Source organism: Passer domesticus, chromosome 11, assembly GCF_036417665.1.
Source record: "Passer domesticus isolate bPasDom1 chromosome 11, bPasDom1.hap1, whole genome shotgun sequence".
Taxonomy (NCBI): Eukaryota; Metazoa; Chordata; class Aves; order Passeriformes; family Passeridae; genus Passer; species Passer domesticus.
In genome coordinates, this window is record NC_087484.1 from 13,243,914 (window position 1) to 13,263,248 (window position 19,335).

At 39.7% G+C, this 19,335-nt stretch overlaps 1 protein-coding gene and 1 long non-coding RNA gene across 16 annotated transcripts in view; one reads left to right on the forward strand and one right to left on the reverse strand.

Annotated features, from left to right (window-relative positions):
• Nucleotides 1–19,335, forward strand: part of LOC135278900 (phospholipid scramblase family member 5-like) — a 69,301-nt gene that overhangs the window by 1,061 nt on the left and 48,905 nt on the right. The gene's annotated exons all lie outside the window — the stretch shown is intronic.
• On the reverse strand, nucleotides 864–4,649 carry LOC135278901 (uncharacterized). The gene is made up of 3 exons (XR_010346288.1): nucleotides 4,299–4,649; nucleotides 2,456–2,577; nucleotides 864–1,185 (listed from the first exon to the last, which is right to left on the reverse strand). It is a non-coding gene; the product is annotated as an uncharacterized LOC135278901 (long non-coding RNA).

Here is a 19,335-nt window from a genome sequence, read left to right on the forward strand (position 1 = left end):
CTTTCAGTCCAGGTAATTCCAGGCAAATTAGCTTCAACCACACTGAACCTGGAAAATTGCCTCGTTCAGGAAGTGGTGAGATTCATGCCTAGAAATCCCCACTTGTATTCTGCTCCAGGGGCTGGGTATAAATCTTTAGTGTTCTCATTAATCTTTTAAGCTGGGGAACATAAACATCTGGAAGCTTGCACTTTCAGAGTCCTGTAACAACATCTCCAACTGGTTATTTCACTTCTTTTGTCTATAATAATGCCCCATTTTATTCCCCATGTATTATTCATATATACCTTAAATTTAATCACCAAACCACTAAAGTTAAACTCGCACTACACCTGAGATATAAACACCATCACACTGGAGTTGAGAACACATTATGGCTTATCCATAATTACTCTCATGCTGAGGTAAGGTTCACACCTTTATTTTGTGATAACCACCAAAGCTTTTCTGGTTAGCAGAGTCCTTTCATACCTGTACAAAAAATGCAAAATGTTCTTTTCCTCCTGGGTTCTTTCTATTCAGGGAAATACTTTTTTTTTTTTTATTTCATGTTCAGCCTTCTAGTTAGCTGCTTTCTGCCACATCTGAAAGTGGAGTTTGCCAATTAGATATGTGCTGCCTTTGGCTGCTGGAAGCACTCAGGGTGTGTCCTCTGTGTTCCCCAGCAAAAGCACGGCTGGAGGCTCCTCCTGTTCCACAGGGAGCATCCCTGGCCCACAGCACATCCCAGTTTGTGCCCTGTGCTCATCCCACCTGGCAGTCCCTGTCTTCACTGGCTCCCTGCACAATTTGGTGATTTCAGCAGTAAGAAAAGACCTCACTGTAGGCTTGGCAGAGTATTTTTAGAGACAGCTCTTGGGCGATGTTAGGACAGAGTTCAGTACAGTTCCCTGTGCAGCAGGGTGCTGTGCTTGCAGGGCAGAGGACTTCTGCCAAGGCACTGAACATCCCATGGCACCAAACTGGCCTCGTAGGTTGAATGTTCTGTTTCATTAGTGGAATTTACCTGAAAGTCTTTGAATTTGCTGGTCTCTCACTTGTTCAGTCTCAGGTTTTCATAGATATTTACTGTTGGTTGCCTGTCTCTCTAGTTTTCCAAGAAGCAAATTTTTTTGGTATTTTTTGTTCTTGGTTCTCTAGTCTGTTCAAGTCACCATGTGTTACCCAGCTGTGAGTTTTGCCTCCCTGTAATAAATAAATAAATAGACATTTTTGTGGAAGTGATGCTTAGGGAGAGGGTTTAGTGGTAGACTTGGCATTGCTGGCTCAGTGGTTGGACTCAATCTTAAAGTTTTTTTCCAACCTAAATGAGCTATAAGTCTATGTATAATGTAACCACAGAATTCTTAAATGGCCTGGGTTAGAAGGAACCTTAAAAATCATTCAGTTTTAATCCACTACCATGGGCAGGGAACCTTCCACTAGATTGTGTTCTCAAATCCCCATCCATCCTGCCCTTGAGCACCTCCAGGGATGTGGCATCACTAAAGGGATGGCCTCACCACTGAAGAATTTCTTCCTGATAAGTAATCTAAATCTACATTCTTTAATTTAAAACCATCCGCCCTTGTCCTGTCACTATCTGCCTGAGGAAAAAGTAGTTCTCCCTCTTTTTTGTAAGCTCCTTCTAAGTACAGGAAGGCTGCAGCAATATAGAATGATAAGCAATAAATCTTGGGTGGACAATTACTGCAGGATGCACTTTTATTTTTTTTTTTTTTCAACTTGTATTTATGTCAGGCCACCTAAAAAAACCTTGGGTTTGAGAAGAAAACAAATTACACAAAGATTTAGGTATGAAGTAACACCCTTAGGTGACCTGAAAGCTGCTTAGTTGCAACAGTTTTCAGTTTCTAATTAGTGAGTTCCATATTTATTCAGATAAAAATTGCTAGAAATTTGAACATTCTTTGACTTTTTTTATGGCAAGCAAAACAAAGTTAGATGCAGGCTTGTGCCTGTGATAAACATGAAAATGTTGGTGCTTTGTTCAGTTTCTCTGTATTTTCATGTGCTTTATATGGAGGTGATATATGTACTTGCTGCTTTATACAGAGCTCTGAACTTTTCTCCAATCTTTTGTGATACCTGGAGTCAGTAGTGCACAAATTGAGTGAGAAAATTTCTTTGAGTTTGTTGTCTGGCCATAATTAAATCCACTAATATTGTTCTGAATGCTGCATTTATTACAGAAATCACTGTGGTGAGTGCTACATCTCACCTTATGTTATCTTCAAGAAAAGCCTTTCATGCTTATGTATTTAATTATCTAGCATTCTCTTAATGTATTTGTCAAGCAATTTGAAATATATTATTGCAATACCATATCTGCAGTGGTATCTCCACATAAACAAATGTGCTTCTTAACTACAGCACTGAGAACTCCCTCTGGTAGGATTCCCAAACTGCTCTGCAGGTTGCTGGCTACAGCAGACTACCAAAACAAATCTCTTACCATGATCAAGGTCAGAGCCAGGTCAGTCATTCACAGAATATTACATCTCTTCTTGGAAGCAGGAAGCATTTGATATTTGATTTCCCCATGCACCGTTCTTTGATGGATTTTCCTTTTCTTTCCTGCAGAGGGAAGAAACTGTTATGTTAAAACTGTTATATGTATTTACATGTAATGACTGATATTTATTTAATATTGATAGTGTCCTGGAAAACCATTAAGGAAATGCATCTTCTGGCTCTGCAAAAGTGTGTAGTGTGCTGTTCTCCTGGAGTCTAAGGAACTCCTTTGTGGGAAAAGCGCGTTCACCTGAGGACACTGCTCGAGGTGGTTTGCAATCCCATCAGTTATTTCAGTAAATGTTTAATCCCCAAGCAGACTTTGGCAATGATTTATGAAGGATCTAGGAGAGGAATGCTGCTACCACTGTGGATGGCCAGGTTGCCTGGGTAATTGTGCTGGGCTCATTTGCAGGATAAGACCAACGTTTCATTTTCTGTATATGTGTATCCACAGCTACGGAAAACTGACTGATATTGTGGCTGAAAACTGAGCATTCTGTGTCTCTGCTTTAAAATCCTTTAAATCCTCCATTTCTGGTATCAAAAATAACAAAGAGATTACTCAATGTATGGAAGGAATCCTGTTTTTCATTTCATCATCATCTCCCTTTTACATTCAGAGTTTAAAAACTGTTTATTTTGCATCATTTAGTGATGTGTGGATTTTTATTATTGCTTAGTTTTTTTTTTTTCTTTTTTTTTTTCTTTTTTTTTTGTCTTGAGTTCTATCTGCTTCACCTTCCCTGATTCTTGAATGCTGGGGCTACCAGTGTCTTCTGATGAAAGGAGTAACTAATATCTGGATAGGTTGTTGCCTATCTTTCATCTTCCTTAAGAAATTGGTCATTTGTTAGCATGTTACAAGTGTTATAGTGGAAATAGAGGAAAAACGTTGGGTTTATGAGGTCAGAAATGATTAAAACCTGAGGTAACTGAAGTCACATTCCTACCTGTGACAAGCATGGGTGGCTGGGTGTTACAGAAAGGAAAGTCTGATGAAGACTGAATTAGTGTGCATTGTGTCATACTGGATGTATTACGTGGGAGAGAAGCAAATACCTCACTGCTGCTGGTCATCCTAATCTTGCTGTGTGGAAATCCTGGGTCATGCAAATAGAAATACCAAAGATTCTTCTCCTAGCTTGACAGAGTGTGTAATCAATGATAAATTGTACTTATCTTGGCATTTGTGTCTTGTTATTCATGAGAGATGAAGACTGAAATATGAAGTAAATCCCAATACAGAGCACCTTTGATGGATGGTAGGCTTTCTCTTATTGTTGCTTATAGTTCTTTAACTGCTTGTCATTAAACACTAAGATGGTAGAAGAGGAGACTTTGGAAGTTTTTATGGCTCATTACCTTCCTATTTATTCTCTTAGCCTCCAGTGTCCTGGGCAAGATATTAAAAATCTTTGTTGTTCTTGGAAAAAAAAAAAGCCTAAAAACAATCTTCACTAATTTCTTTGCAATCAGTCTTGTACTGCCCAGGAAGCTGAGGTTGAGTTCAGGGATGCCAGTCAGTTTCCATAGTTATTTTTGGATAGAGAGCCTAATATTAGAGACAGGCACTTGTGCTAGTCTTTCAAGAGGATGGTGACTGTCAATTGCAGAACTGTGTGTGTGATTTTCATCACTTGCATTAAATCAGAACATGAAAAGGTAGAGACTTTCTTCTGTCAAGGGAACCTGTAGGTGCTGGATTAGTGCAATAAATACAGTGGTCTTTTATCCAAACAGCCTTCCTGACTGAAAGAAACACATAGATGCACATAATGTACCTTTTTGGTTTCTTCTCTCCAATTATGCTAACAAGCTTCATGCTGAGAAAGGATTAGGGCTGATGGACAATCAAAGACAATGCTTCCTTCTTGGTAAAAAGGTGTGAAAAGATACAGGCTCTGGGGCTGGAGTTATTAGGCATACCTGCAGGAGGCCATATGACTAAGTTAGGCCTTGAGAGACTGAAGTATAGAAATTGCTTAGTCACTATTCTAAGCTCTTCAATGACATCTTTAACACCTTTTGATTCGAAGGCAAAGCCACAATGCAAACATTCCCCTGGCAGGTTGTGCTCAGTGTTTGTGGCTCAGCAGGGCAGCAGGACACCTGGCTGAGTAAAATTCCCAGTGGGAGACCTGCACTGGCCCTGCCAGCAGGGCACGGGCACCTGCAGGCACTGGGAAAGCAAAGCTGCAGATGAAAGGGGCAGGAAGGTCCTATGGAACAAACCCTCTGCCAATTCCATTCTGTGCTCCATAGAAGGAGAGGAGTTAATTAAAAGGTAGAATCAAAGGAAATGTTAGGTAAGTCCCTCTCATACTTTTTATTTACTGTACTATTTCTTCTTTGGAGCACTTCAAAAAGGCAAAGCAAGACGGTCAGGGAGAGACAAAATTTATTGCTCAATTGTATTACTAAGCAAGTATGACTTACTTTCAAAAAATAAAATGCCTCTGCAATTTTCCTCTTTATCTTTACTGAGGTTTTCCTGAAGATATTTTACTTTAACTTTGATAAAAAAAGATTTAAAGATTGAATCAATTTTACCTCTTCTTTGTAGCTGGCTGTTTATTATCCCTTTTAAATGTATTCCTGGCTTTTTGTGTGCAGTTCTTTTGGAACTCCATAATTACATCTTGCCTGCTTTCTGCCTTTGTTACTAACCTGTGAAACCCAGTGGTCTCCAACTGAACTAATCATAAAATACTATGCAAACATCTCCCTGCATCAAGGATATATATTGAGTTACATTCCACACAGACAATGCGAAATAAAAATATTGTAACTGAGAAATGGGTATCTAATACAAATGTTATTAATGTACCTCCCAAAGACTGCTCAGAGGCAAAGGTGACCGCAGGGGCGGGGGTGGATGGTTCCAGGCTGCCTTCTCTGACATCTGTGTAAATACTGGGCTGGTGGCCCCTCTAAGTTACAAGGGCTGCAGTTTCAAATATTAAACTACAAAAAAGTCTGTCTGTGACTGTACTAAAGAAATTGCCTTTAGTATCTTTTCTTTTTTTCTTTTTGGCTGCTGGTATTAAGAAAAATACCAGAAGACCACCAAGGAAGAACGAGGCAGGAAAAGGACATAAGGCATAATGAATGAATGCCAAGATTTAATTGACACAGTAGTGGCTCATACTCTCTGTTCTCTTTGTGAAGATGTTACCCTTTGGATGCTGATAACAATAATCTTCCAAAGAACCATATACAATGGACTTGTAACCCCTCCAATTATTATTAAAAGGAAAAAAAGTGTCTTCTTTAAATCATATTCTTTTCCCTAAAGACCAAATACCCTGAACATTAAAACAGCAAAGCAGAATGTTTAGGATAAGTTTTGATATCAAGGAGAGACAGTTAACTGTTAAAAATAGCCTTAAAATTATCATTGCTGTAGAGGCACCAATATCCTAGAGGAAGGAATAGGTAGGTTTAAAATGGAAAACACTAAAGACCTGTGTTTCACTCAATCTCTTCCAATTTTACTGGCAGACTTCTCTGAAAGACTTTTTAAAATTCACATAAGTCTATTTTTTTTCACCCCCAGATTCAGGCTCTGTTTGCAAGCTGGTGGCACGATACCTGTGTAAAAATGCAAAAACGAGTGTGTGTTGCAATTTATAAATTGCTCCACTGTGTTGTTTTAAGAATATATGGAAGGAAAATGTAGCTGAATATAGATGCAGCCTGCTATTATATGTAGGAAGATATGATAATAGGCTGGAAATCACCACTTCTAAATTTCAGCATTTCTATTTTCTCCTCAGTGGAAGGAAATGTTGATATGGGGAGGCCTTATGACAAGTCCAAATGAACTAATATCAGTAATAAAAAATTAGAGAAGATTTAAATTTTTACACTCACATGAGCATAATATCAATTACAATTTCTGATTATACTTAATCTAGGTGAAAACCGCTTTTTAAAGCAGAATTCTTAATAAATTTCGGTAGAGTATAAGAAAAACATTAGACTGGATTAGAACTCTTTTGCTGAGCATGGTAAATGTTGTGGCATTATTTTGGAAGTTCCCTTAAATGTGGTGGCTCCATGGTGCATGTGGAATCTTTTTAAGGAAATTGTGAGGTCTAATACTGATCTAGAGAGATTTTTCATGGACACCTAATTGTCTGTAAGACCTGAATCCACCATGATTTTATCTATAAACACTACTTCGAATATTTTCATTTCGCCCTCCTTGTGTTTTTTATATTTACCTGGAAAGCATATATTTCATGGCAATACAGGTTTAAGTTCCAGTCTAAACTGAAGATTTTATTTTCTGCTTTCTGTTGGAGGTAGAAGGAAAGGAACACAGAGACAGGGAGAGGAGTGCAATACAGAATTGCTCATACCTCAGTAGTAAGGCAATTTACCTGGTTAGTGCAGAGGTTAAGTTCTTTTATAAATTTGGAGGTAAAAGGCAAAAAATCAGCAAGTTCACAACCATGCAGATAAACCCAATTTATGCACAGCATGTGCTTCTGTACAGAACTTCTGTAAGTTGTATTGATCGTGGTCTTCCCTGTGACAGTGTCAATAGAATAATTTATATAAAAACCCCAAACAAACAACAGAAATATCAACATCAAGACACTAAAAGAACCCTCTAAATCAACATGATGGTTGAATGAATTTGTATTTTGACAAATGAAGATCAGTGAGTTTGACTTTAATTTTGAGAACTTGTGTCCGGAAGAAACCAAATACTCTTCAATTTTAATAAAAACCTCTCTCTCAGAGGAGAGCCCCTGCGTGGCACAGTGCAGTTCAGGGGTGATGTACATCTGTCAGCCATACAGGATATCCTGGGGAGTGCACCTCTTGTGCAGTAAGGCTGCCTCCACATCCCCAAACACATCACCCAACACTGTAACACACAAAGCTGACCTGTTATTGCCTCAGAAAAAGACATTTTAATCTTACCTCATTACAATATTTGAAACAACTGGGCCCAGAAAGGTACAAAATTACATATGCAGCTGCAATAGTGCCAGTGCTGTGTATGTATGTGAAGATTTTGATTGCCACTCTGGCGGAATATTCTACTGGAATTCAGTACAATATCTTTAAGTCCATATACAAACAGGTGTTGATATTGGAGATGGGGCTCCTTTATTAGCATTGGCATCACAGTTCTTTTCCTTCCACTGTTTGCTCTTTGATTTCAGTGACGCAGGTCCTGACTATTCATGGTGTTCTTCAGATGAAAGTTTTAGGCAACTCAGTTGGTATCAACTCAGCCATAGCCATTGTAAGGAGGTAGAGAATAAGATTTGAAATTAATCCCCTTGCATTTTGCAATAAGTCAGGCTAGCCACTGGGCAAGTGCATAAAAAAGTGGCTGGTTTTTTGCAGGGTGGTTTTATTGGAAAGATAATTCTTCTGGCATATTCTGAGCTCAGCAGTACCAGCCTGTCTGGGACATGGGATGAGAGGCAGGAGCACTGGAGTGAATGGCACAGAAGTGCTGTGCTGCCATTGGATGCCTCTTCCCAATGACTCTCAGACACGTAACAGGATCTCTTCTTCCTTGCTCATGAAATAGCTGGAGAAGCCTGGTACTGGATGAACCTCCTGCTTTCAGATGAAATGAAAGCAATATTTTTTGCAGCAGTATATTGCTTTATTGACAAGGAGATAAGCGTGTTTTTTATTGTATCAGCATTTACCATTTCCCAGATTTTTAATTGGAAGTTAATGACGTATGGCTTTTCTAGTAACTAAATGAATATTTGAACCAGTGCAAGTTGCTTTAATAATTGTTCAGCTAATCGTTTAAATTGTCTTTACTTGTGCAAAGTCATATAAATGGGAAAAATTAAAAATTAATCAGCTCGATTTACGTAACTAAAAGCTGCCATCTAATGGATATTTTTCAATAGAAGACAGCAGTAATTATGCCGAAAAAAATTCATTCCTGTAGTTTGAACGATTATAGCAATTTCCACCGGGGGATTTCGCAGTCAGGTTCCAGTTCTGGGCAACAGTGATTAATATAATGGTTATTAATGAGAATTCATTTTTGTACATCGAGGGATGTTTGGGTGTCAGTGTTCCAAAAGCAATGTGGTTAGCATATTAATTATAAAAGATAGCATTGGGCTGGTGACTAAGTAACTATATTGATTTTTTTCTCGTTTTCTGTGATGTGAAAGGTCAATTAGACTTATAGAAACAATGGAGCCTTCACAGCAGGAACCATCGTTTCGCTGTGCTGACATCTTTTTAGCCATGTACAAAGTTCATTAAATGTGCAAAGGTAGTAATGTTAAAAGGAAGCAAGTGATTGGGTCAGAGGTCAGCAGCCATGGCAAGCTGACAGCCGCTTGTGGATTACGCCACAGGAGCTAAGTAATAGTGAGAATTGCCTTTCAGGTTGCCCACTGGGACTGAGGGGAATGAAGTCATAAGCAGCTAATACTATTGGGTTAATTAAAAGGAATATTGACAGCAGCTTTGTTTGTCTTGCCCTGAATGGGATGCTGTTAACCCAGTATTTTATTGGGTTACATAACATTAGCGAGCTTTTGTCTTTAATAACAGATTGCCAAATTTTAACATCCACAGTGTTCCAGGAAACAGGTATTGAACCAAACATGTCTGACACTTGTACAGTCTTCTATTTTACTGTCTCTGTTCACCCTGTCATGTTGTCAGGTGTGACCCATTCAGGTTATTTTCCTTTCCACTGCAGTCAGCTCTCCCAAGTGTTAATGCCCAGGCGTTTTCACAAGAAGCTTACAAACAGCTGAAGGTCTCCCCTTCCCAGGATATCAGATCTTACTAAATAAAACCGTGGTGTTTGCTGTTCGTTCATTTGGTCAAGCATCTGTAAAGCTTTTAACTCTTCAGCATCAGTCACATTTAACAAAGTAAGATTCAAAGCTTGCTAGGCAAAACCAAAATCCCTGCGTGGAGGACAGGTATCATAATTTAGGATTTGGTTTGTATTGTTCTAGTGATTGTGGAACAGTTGAGTAAAGCATTTGTAATCGTCCTGGTGAAATTAATAACTTTAAGAGCACATCTGTGAAGATTTCAAAATTGATTACCATCGCTGCATAAAAATGACAGGTTTTCCTACTAAATGTTCAGGAGAATAAACCTACATTTTAATAAGTTTTCAAAGTGTTTTTCTTCGCTCTTATGCTGAAAACATTATTTATATGCTAGATGTGACTAATTTGCTTGTACTCTTCATCTCAAAACATCAGGGTTTTTACTTTTCCATGCTAAAAAGAAAGAACTTGATGTGAAGTCTCCATGTAGCAATATATGTCTGATTGCTTCGAATTTTGTGTGATCGTTCTTTGATTTCAAAATGAGCTCAGAGCTGGCAGTGCAGAGATGTACAGGTAGACTTCAAAGCTGACTTTCTTCTTCCATTTTCCATTCTGACATTACTGTCCCTTTGGTTTGTTTTGCAGAAGCCTAAAGTAATACATACTTCATCATCTGACAGTGTTAGCAAAAAATGGAAGCAGAAATATAATTACTCTCTTTATTAACCAAGATATGAAAGAATAGTGGAGATGGATTCACTCCTGGCATGTACAAGAGAGGCATATTATCAACTGTATTTATATGAGAAAAATGTGAAAGCATCCACTGTTGTGATATGACCAGATTGTTATGAAACAGTAATTTCTACATTTTGAAAACTGTTCTTATTGCAAATCAGAAGTGCTGTTAATGGTAGGACACTCAAAAGGAATCTTGCATTCAGATTATTAAAGAATCTTGTGTATGTTTTAAGGGTTGGATGACTTAAACTGTGAAAAGGACAAGTTTGACATCTGACAGAACCTTGCCTTCTGATAAACAAAATGATCTTGCCTTTCTGCATTGCATCAATAACGTAGGTGTACAGCTGCAGTCAGCTCTGTGCTGCTGGTGAGACAGCTGAGGGTGTGCACTCTGCTCAGTGAGCTCAGGTCATTAATGGCAGTCACCTCGTTATTTCTTTCAGTGACTCTTCTTCAACACCTTTCTGTGGCAGTGCATGAATTAAACCCTCACTCTGGGCTGTAATCATTGTCTTGTAAAAATATTTACAGTCAAAGCATTCAGGGATGCCCTATGATAACAATTTTTTGCTTTATGTTGTGTTAGGAAGTAAAACCTCTCATCTTACAGGAAGTTCTTAAGAGTTGTTAAGACTCCTTAGCCCTGTGAGATGCAGAAATTTCAGTCTTTGAGCAGAGTTCCACACAACCTCTCATAGCTGCACAGTACAACAGGTATCCCAGGGCAGGGCCCTCACGTCCCAACTTAGTGTCCCAAGTGTAAATTCACTTGCTCTTTTCCAAGGACTGAGTGCTGAGTTGGCTGAGGCAGGGTCCATCAAGCAATAAAACCCCCTGCTTCTATAAAAACTGCATAGTAATTGCTCAATGGAAGGCCCAACAGACATGGAGAAGGTGAGATGTGAAAGCAGCTTCTGTTCACAAATACTGAGTCTCTGAGGTAAAGCAATATATGCACGTTCAGTGGATGAGCCCTGTGCTCCAGAGAGAGAACTTGACACTTGTGTTCACATCTTTCACAGTTCTCATCTGCAAGTGATAACTTTTGACACCACTGCCTGTGTGTGAAGGGTACTGACGGCCAGAGCAATGCACAGCTCCTGTCCTCGTGCTGGAAGGCTGGCACCTGGAACAGTGCAGCCTCCTAATGAAATACCTCCGTGGCTTTGCACCCCAAGCTTACATGAGCTAATTTGAAGGCAAGTAAGTGGGTCATATCTAGTACCTAAGCATGAGCCTTCATCATTAGTGTGCCTGTTATCCAGTGTTGTGTAGCATATCTGCAGGGGTGCAATCTTGCCTCTGGGTGTCCCTGATATTTGTGGTTACTGATTAGTTGCTGCCACTGGCTCTTCTTGATAAATTCCACATGAGCAGGCGAGGACTTGCAGTAGCCTGATGTCATGATGCACTGAAAGTGTGTGATGAGTAGCTTCTTCAGGAGCACTAATTTGTATGTTTTTTCATAGGTATTTTTTAAGGATCTGTGTCTGACTTGTTGACCGAGATTTATGTACAAAAGCAGCATTACCCAAACTCCACCTGCAGCACGGGTTATACTTCAAAGCTGATGCTGCTTACAAAGCATTCTTTTGTCTCCACAGTGGATTTATTACCTGAATATCAAGTTGGCTGAAAAAAGCAATGGAGAGCGAAGGATTTTTAAACTAATCAGATTAATTCACCTCCCTTGGTAGTGACCAGAAATGAAATACATTCTCAAAGTGGCAGGTTTTTAGCCTGTTGTCATGTTGGTTCATTAAAAACGAGTGGGTGGACGTGTGAGCTCAGCTGAGCGTGGCCCTCTGCACGCTGGCACCCTGTGTGTCCCCGTGGCTGGGCCTGCGCCAGCTCCATTCCATGTGCTGGACTGCCTGGCAGATGTCCCCATGTGCCAGCGTGTCACTGCTGCTCCCGCACACACGCTGGCCCCCAGCTGCCCTGCCCAGGCACGGCTGGCTCTGCGCTGGCCCTTCAGCCCAGGATGGAATGGTTCGTGTTCCATTGAGTGATAAATGCCTGATGTCTGACAGGGAGAGCGCTCTGACATCCCATGGCAGCCTGCCTTTCAGCCAGTCTGCAGATTTACAGCCTTCAGCAGATTTCTTTCTGTGAGGGAATGTGGAGCTCTTCAGCACTGCCCACCCTTCCATGGTTATATTTCGGAAGCTCCTTCTAAACAGAATATTTTCTTTTTTTTAACTTAATTTTCTCACCACAAAGAATGTTTTGATCATGCAAGCATAAGTCATCACTTTATTTTTCTGGACAATCTCTGGTCTACATATCACAGAATTTTCCCCCCCCTATTTTATAGAGCATTTTTGGAAAAAGTGCTCCTTAAATAGAAGGCTCTGTTACTAAGATTACAGCTTAGCTGTAAGGTGCAAAAGTTAGACAAAAATTACTGTACTTTTTCAGACATGATTGCTTCTTTGTGTACCTTTCTGTTGCCCTTCAGGGTGATGTCGCAGTTTTTACACCTACAAGTAACTGCCTTATTTCAGTATTACATGAGAAATGAAGAAATTATGCAAATTACCTTCCCCACTCAATTACAATGTCATGAGCTTGAGAAGAAATGAACTCGTTTATTTGGGAGAAATATGCCATCCCAACAAAGTGTGTGCCTGCCTGTTACTTTACCATGAAAAGATAATGGTGTGAGAAGAAAAGAGAAAATTTAGTAAATATTTTTTTCTTTAAGCTTCTGTTTCAGGAATGCTGTCTTAGTGCAGAAATGGCATTTCTTCACATCCACAAGCTTTCTTATTGAATCTGTAAAAACCAATAGGATTAAAACATATGATTTAAGCTGTTCATATGCCTCCTGGTCCCAGCCCTCTTCACCTTCTTCATAAAGCTGTTTGGTGCCAAATCTTGATTTGCTATTCAGTTATGCTTAGTGGCTTGTACAATTCTTGAGCCAGGTCCTCAGATTTATATTGGTTTCTAAATTGTTCAATGGAATATGGCCCAGTCTTATGTGTTAGATTTTTGAGAAGCAAACTCAATCTGGTTATCATCATGCCCTAGGGGGGAAAAAGAAGGTTGTGCTATTCATGTATGTTATGAATCTGTTCAATTTAAAAAATAATAGTGAACCTCTGCAATGGTGCAACTCGGTCTTATCCTCTTTTTTTTTCTGAGAGAAAATGACCTGCTGGGTATCTGTTTTCAGATTCTCTCCACTAACCTATACCACTGTTTGTGAAAATAGAGTGGTAAAAGCTGCAAACTTCAAAAGTAAAAAAAGTGTACACATTGGTAACCAAAAGTTAACAGAAGCATAGGTCTTCCCCTTGTGTTTATGAAAAGTGATACCAGAAAATAGAGTTTCTGGCATTCTAAAATACCCCATTTAAACCATAAAAAACCCTCAAATGTATGTTTCTCTTTTCCTTAAAATCTGAAAATCAAACTACTTTGAATCACTTCCAGATACTTAGACCTACATACAAATGCAAACTATCATACCATTCCCCTTGACTCAGTATCCTGGCTGTAATCAAGGCTGGTATTTAAAAGAAATGGCTGAGTTATGGAGTTAACTGTCCACTGGGACAGTTTTCCTCTAACCCTCATTATTTAGGTTTGGCTTATATTCCACAGCATGATGTTAAGCAACTAAGATACATCATCAATGGAGGGGACATCTCAGTTCTGAAAAGCAAATTACTTAGGTATGTTTTTCAAAACTTAATATTAGTCAATCTGCAGTTCTTAAATGGAAAACCATGAAATTCTGGAACAAGTTTTTTTGAAATCTGTATAGTGTTGCAGGATAAAAATTCTATAGGAAACAAACTTACTCTTATTAAAGTCAGGTTTAATGTAATAGCTTCCACATACTTCAGGGTGGAAAAAAGTTATATACAAATGTCCTCAGTCTTTTGGAAAGGCTGTGACCTGCATGATATTTGAAAGTCCACAGGAGTATATAGGAATGAACACAGCAGTTGTTCCCTCATAGTATGTTATTACAAAGAGAACTGGGGGTCAAATTGCATGAATGATAAATGGAAGGTGCTTGAAATGAGTTGGTTCTTTTTTGAACATTATACATTGACCTTGGCAGTTTTGACAATTACATCCATCATTTCTAAGAATCCATTCCAGAACACCCGTCTGTTCTCTAATGTGGCCAAGTAAACAGGATTTGTGAATACACGAATCAAAGATTGATCTCCTGTACCTATACACTGATTAACAGTTGGTTTCTTGGTGCAACTTTTTCATTCCATGAATTATGCGAAGATCATAATTCACCATGGCACACCTGTAGACAAGCATGCTGGAATGCTTTAATCTTCACTCACAAGGTCTTGGTAGAATCAATAGTTGGCTTCTGAGTTTCATAAGCAAAATGGAATAAAACCATTAAAAAGCACATTGTACACAGCAAAAATGATGTTTCACTGCCTTAGTGTTCCCCCTGGCAACAAAACTTGCTAAAGACAAAGATGGAACAAACTAGGATGGAACAACATAGCTGCCCTCAAAAATCAGCCTTCTCAGGCACCAAAAAGCAAAAATCAGCATTTCTGCTTGGAATTTACAGCTTATCCATCTCAGACTGACCATGTAAACAGGCCTTGTAATCCCCAAAGGGATCCATGCTTAGAGCAGCAGTGTTTAACAGGGCCCTGTTCTTGAGTAATACCTCTCTCTTCATCAGAACATCTCTTTCTTGGAAAGCTGCTGAGCTGAATCAGCGCGGGTCTGTAACTCTGGAGCAGTGGCACTCACAGAGTCACCTGGGCACACCTGCTGTGTGCCTTCCAGGCCCTTTCTGCAGATTCCTTATCAAGGAATATGGGAAGCAGCTCAAGCCTGCCCTGAAGATGTGAGGGGTGAGAGGACTGAACGTTTTCTCAAGGTACAAATGGATGCAAACTATTTTTGGAGTCCCAGAGAGGGACACCCAAAGCTCTGCTGCCTTGGACAGAAGCCAAGTAGGGGCCGTCCCATCATAGTTATGTAAATGGAAAAAATCTGAGTTTATGGAAATAATGTGAAGTCATCAGCTATGGAGGCTACCCTCCAAAGCAGAGCTTTGTCTTACTTTCTTTTATATTTTCTCAGAAGAGTCTCCAAGAAGAGCTCTAGAGATAAGTAGGTGGCTGGTGGCAGGGTGCAGCTTTGTGGAGGTGGGCTTAGTGCAAGAGATAGACACAAGAAAGTATAATATTCTATCTCCTTAGCTATGATGAAAAGGTTTAGTAACTTCTGTATTCTGACAGGTCATTGTAATACTGGTAATACTTTTTTTTTTTTTTTACAAAATTACTTAGAATTTGAATAGATTAACAAAATCAAAGGGAATTTTCACTCTGCAAAACCTCACTCATTCTTAATTTTGCCTGCTATTCTTTCAGAGTAATTTTTCTTATGCTGATTTAAAGCTTTTTAGTGTCTTAAAATGCCTGCTAAAAATGGTCTGACTGAAGATTCAAACCCTAGAAAGTATGTAAAGCATTGTAATGTCTCTGCACTATCTTTTGGCCACTGACCTTGTGTTGGTCCAGGTTAAATGTAGATTTATATTACATTTGAAAATGGAAAACTTCCTCTTTTTTGTAAGCAGAGCATTTTTTCAGCTAATTTCGCCCCTTAATAGAAACATGCCATTCCTTTGCCTAGGAATTTAGATAGCTAATAAAAAGATAAAACTCTATTAAGAATACTTTCTACTGTTTTTTGACTCCCATCTGCCCTTGCATATTATTATACCCTTTAATTTTCACAGTTTTATGATGTGCCTTTAGGAAAACTTGTACAAAATCCATCCACTGTAAGTAGATCTATTATTAATGTTGTTATTAATTTCACTATGTTCCAGGAATTGAAAATCCACTACCTTTATAGCAATTGCCAGTCCTCCCCTCCTCCTCCTCCTCTTGCACTGAATGAACTATAAAAAGACCAAAATGGTTTTGTGACAAAGAATTAAATGGATTGCAGCAGGTGGTATCACAGGTGCCTGCTTAATTCCTGTTGACACAATCTGTGGCTCAGGGATGGGGAAGGATGGAGAGTCCCTGACTGCTGGTCAGAATTAGGGTGGGGAGAGGGGAGTCAGATTAATGGCTCTAGCTCAAGCCATGAGCCTATTACAGGGGATTATTATTTTTAGTAGAATTAAATGTATTGGGAAACACCACAGGTCCATCCAGCTGAGAATCCTGTGGCTGGAAGAGGTCTGTGCAGATCTAAGCAAAGATCTGCACCAGTCTCTTGCACTCCCCTTGATAAAAACAAACTGGTCAGATCACTTCTGTCTCTGTGTTGCTGGGACAGACAGAGGCAAAGCTTCAGCAGTGTGCTCACAGTTGCTAGAGCAAGCACAAATTCAGGTGGAGAGAAGCTCAGTGTGCCTTGGGTCAGGGGTGAGTCCCCCTGCAGCCTCCGGCAGCGCTGCGGAGTTTGGGCCACAGGAGCATCAGCTGTGGTGCCCTCCTACCAGATGGGGTGTTCTGCTAATCAGTTAAATCTGCTTTAGCTGATCTTCTCATGGCATGGATGGAAACCAGATTTTTGAGTTCATTTGAGTGGGATAGGAATATCTAGCAGCCAAGTACAAAGACTTCCCTTTGGACTGTGCTGCTGAAACAGGAAATAGAGATAAATTAATTTGGCAAATCAAGGTGAAGGGATGCATTTAATGTAAGTGTACCTTTTTAAACAGTGAGGACTGTTTTCATTCATATCTATCTAGGCTACCAATAGCCAATTAAAATGTGTTGTGGTCTGGTGTAAACAGCTCCCACCTTTGTATATTAATCTCTAATAGTGATAGCTTCCAGAAAACTTGCTGAAAGGCTGCAATAATCATCCTTGCAGCCAAAATCATGTGATGAGCAGGGTAGCTCCCTTTGTGAAAACATTTAAATGTGCAGGTGGTTCTGGCTGAGGATTCTGAAGGTCTCTTGCTCTCTGCAGGCTGTGCCCTGCCCTCTGTGCCCTGCCTGAACACGAGCCTCTGCGTGGCTGACCCTGCCTGTGTGGGCTGGGATGAGCTGCAGCACGGCTCAGCCTGGCCAGGAGGCACAGCTGGGCTCCTGTGTGCTCCTGCAGCTCAGGGACTGCTCCAGGTAGGACACAGGACACCACCTGTGAGCAGGGGAGGCAGTCCTTGCCTCCTCTGTGTGTCCTGCACAGTGGGTACATAAACATTGAGAAAATTGCCCAAACCACATATCTGAGGATGTCTGGAGATTGAAATTTAAGTATAATTGGTCCATCTGAATCTCTAGGTATGAGTCTATGTGCCTTGTCACAAAGACTAAACTATACCTAGATCCTAATTTATGTTTCTGATGGAAATGTGCTTAAGACATGTGAGTAGTCTGTTTTAAAGGGATTGCACTTTACTGAGTGATGAAGTTGTAATCAATGAAGAAAAAAAGATTTATAAATAAACACACTATGCACTTTAATCCATTCTGATCAAGTTATGCCACACATGGCTATGCAAGGAGGTTATTTAAGTAAAAAGCTGAGAAATTTTTTTTTTTTGTAATTCACTTGATTATAAATTACCTACTCATATTGTTGTATTAATATTTTGTAATGAGTGAATAGGCTTGTGTTTGTGTTACAACCAGTAGTCTCACTTTAAAGTGTTCTGAATATTTTCCCTACACTTAGTTATTAAGGTCAAATTTTACTATGCTTCGTTTTCCTGCTTTGTACATTGCAAATTGTGAGGAAATGCACTAAGGAGGAAATGTGAATATTGGCTAAATACTTACTTTATTGTTTTTCTGCATTGTGGTGAGACCTATCTCCTTCAAGAGACTATTTAAGTAGTTATTAATGGGTAGCTGTCTTACGTACTAATTAAAAGTCTTTAGTTTGCTCCCTGGTAATTGGGAGTTGGGTTTATAGGGGAAAAAAGTTTTCAGTAGTGCTATCTTGTCTTTTTGCCTTAACACTGGTAATTAAGTTGAAGTCATGCCTACAGTGAAGTAATTTTATATACATGGCTGAGGTACTAATAGGGAAATTCCTTGGTGTTACTTGCTGAGTGTCTTTGGTGTTAAGCTCAATATGGACCAGCAGTTTGAGGACCTGGCATCACAGGCTGAGTTTGCTGATGGCTGTCCCCATCCAGGTGGTGTCAGAGCTGCATGACTACAGCCAGCTCAGCCCTGCCTGTGTGAGCTGCAGCCACAATAGCCAGGGAACCTGGAAAATGCTCGCTGGATTTTATGGAAACATTTTTCTGTGTTGGCTTCAACTTTCAGCCAGTCGCTGGGCAGACATCTGAATTAAGCTAAATCATGTGTAACTTTGCATAAGAAAGCCCCAGTGATTTTGTGTAAAGGGTGAAGGCCTGACTTCTCAATTTATGCATTTCCAGTTTGCTCTGTAGTGTCTGTTAGGTTGGTGTTGCCCCTGTGATAACAGCTCAATGCAAGATACGGATGCTCCTTTTTCCTTGGGTTTGTGTTATGTTACTTATGCACAGGGACGGATTATGCTCAATCCATTTCAGAGCTTTGACCTTGCGTGGTGTAGGAGGCACCAAGAGGAATGTGGAGCATGGTGTTTTGGTTCTGTTTGTTTTAACAGAAATGTCTAAAGGTTTAATGTGTGGAGACAATTTACTATCATATGGACAGATGCTGGAACATAAAATTCTTTGCCTAGTAGATGGCATCTTACATTAAAAAAAAGTTTCATACTTTTATGATGATGTCTAGTAACACAATATGAAAGAAAGCATAAACTGTAAAACTCTTGTGATTTTTTTGCCTGCTAACTCAGTGTGTTAGAGTAGCTGTACCATGAAAATACAGAAGGGGTATCTCCGTGCACAAGGACTTTATAAAATATGTGGTGTGAATTGTAGTTTAGTCAGAACCCATCATTGTAACAGTGCATGCATGACTCTCAAAAAACAAATTCCAGGCAGATTTCCTCTTTCACTAAAGCAGGCAGTTACCATGGTGATGGGAAGTGTGCAGGAGCTAGAAGAGACAGAACAACGCATGACTTCAAAGTGCTCCCCTTCCCACCAAAAATGTCTCTGCTTCCCATTCCCCAGCAATTCCTATACATCAAATAGTATGTGCCATAACACCAAGGAGCTCTAAAAAAGCAGAAAGAATAGCCCTCCCATCTGCTAAGCCAAGTCATGCCATCCTCCATGTGCCTTCTAAACCTTCCAGTGCCTTGGAAAGTCTTCTGCCAAAACCAGCCGTCTTTATTCAGAGATCAGAATTAATGTAACTCACTGCTACTCAGAACAATAGAATAATTAATATAAAGACAA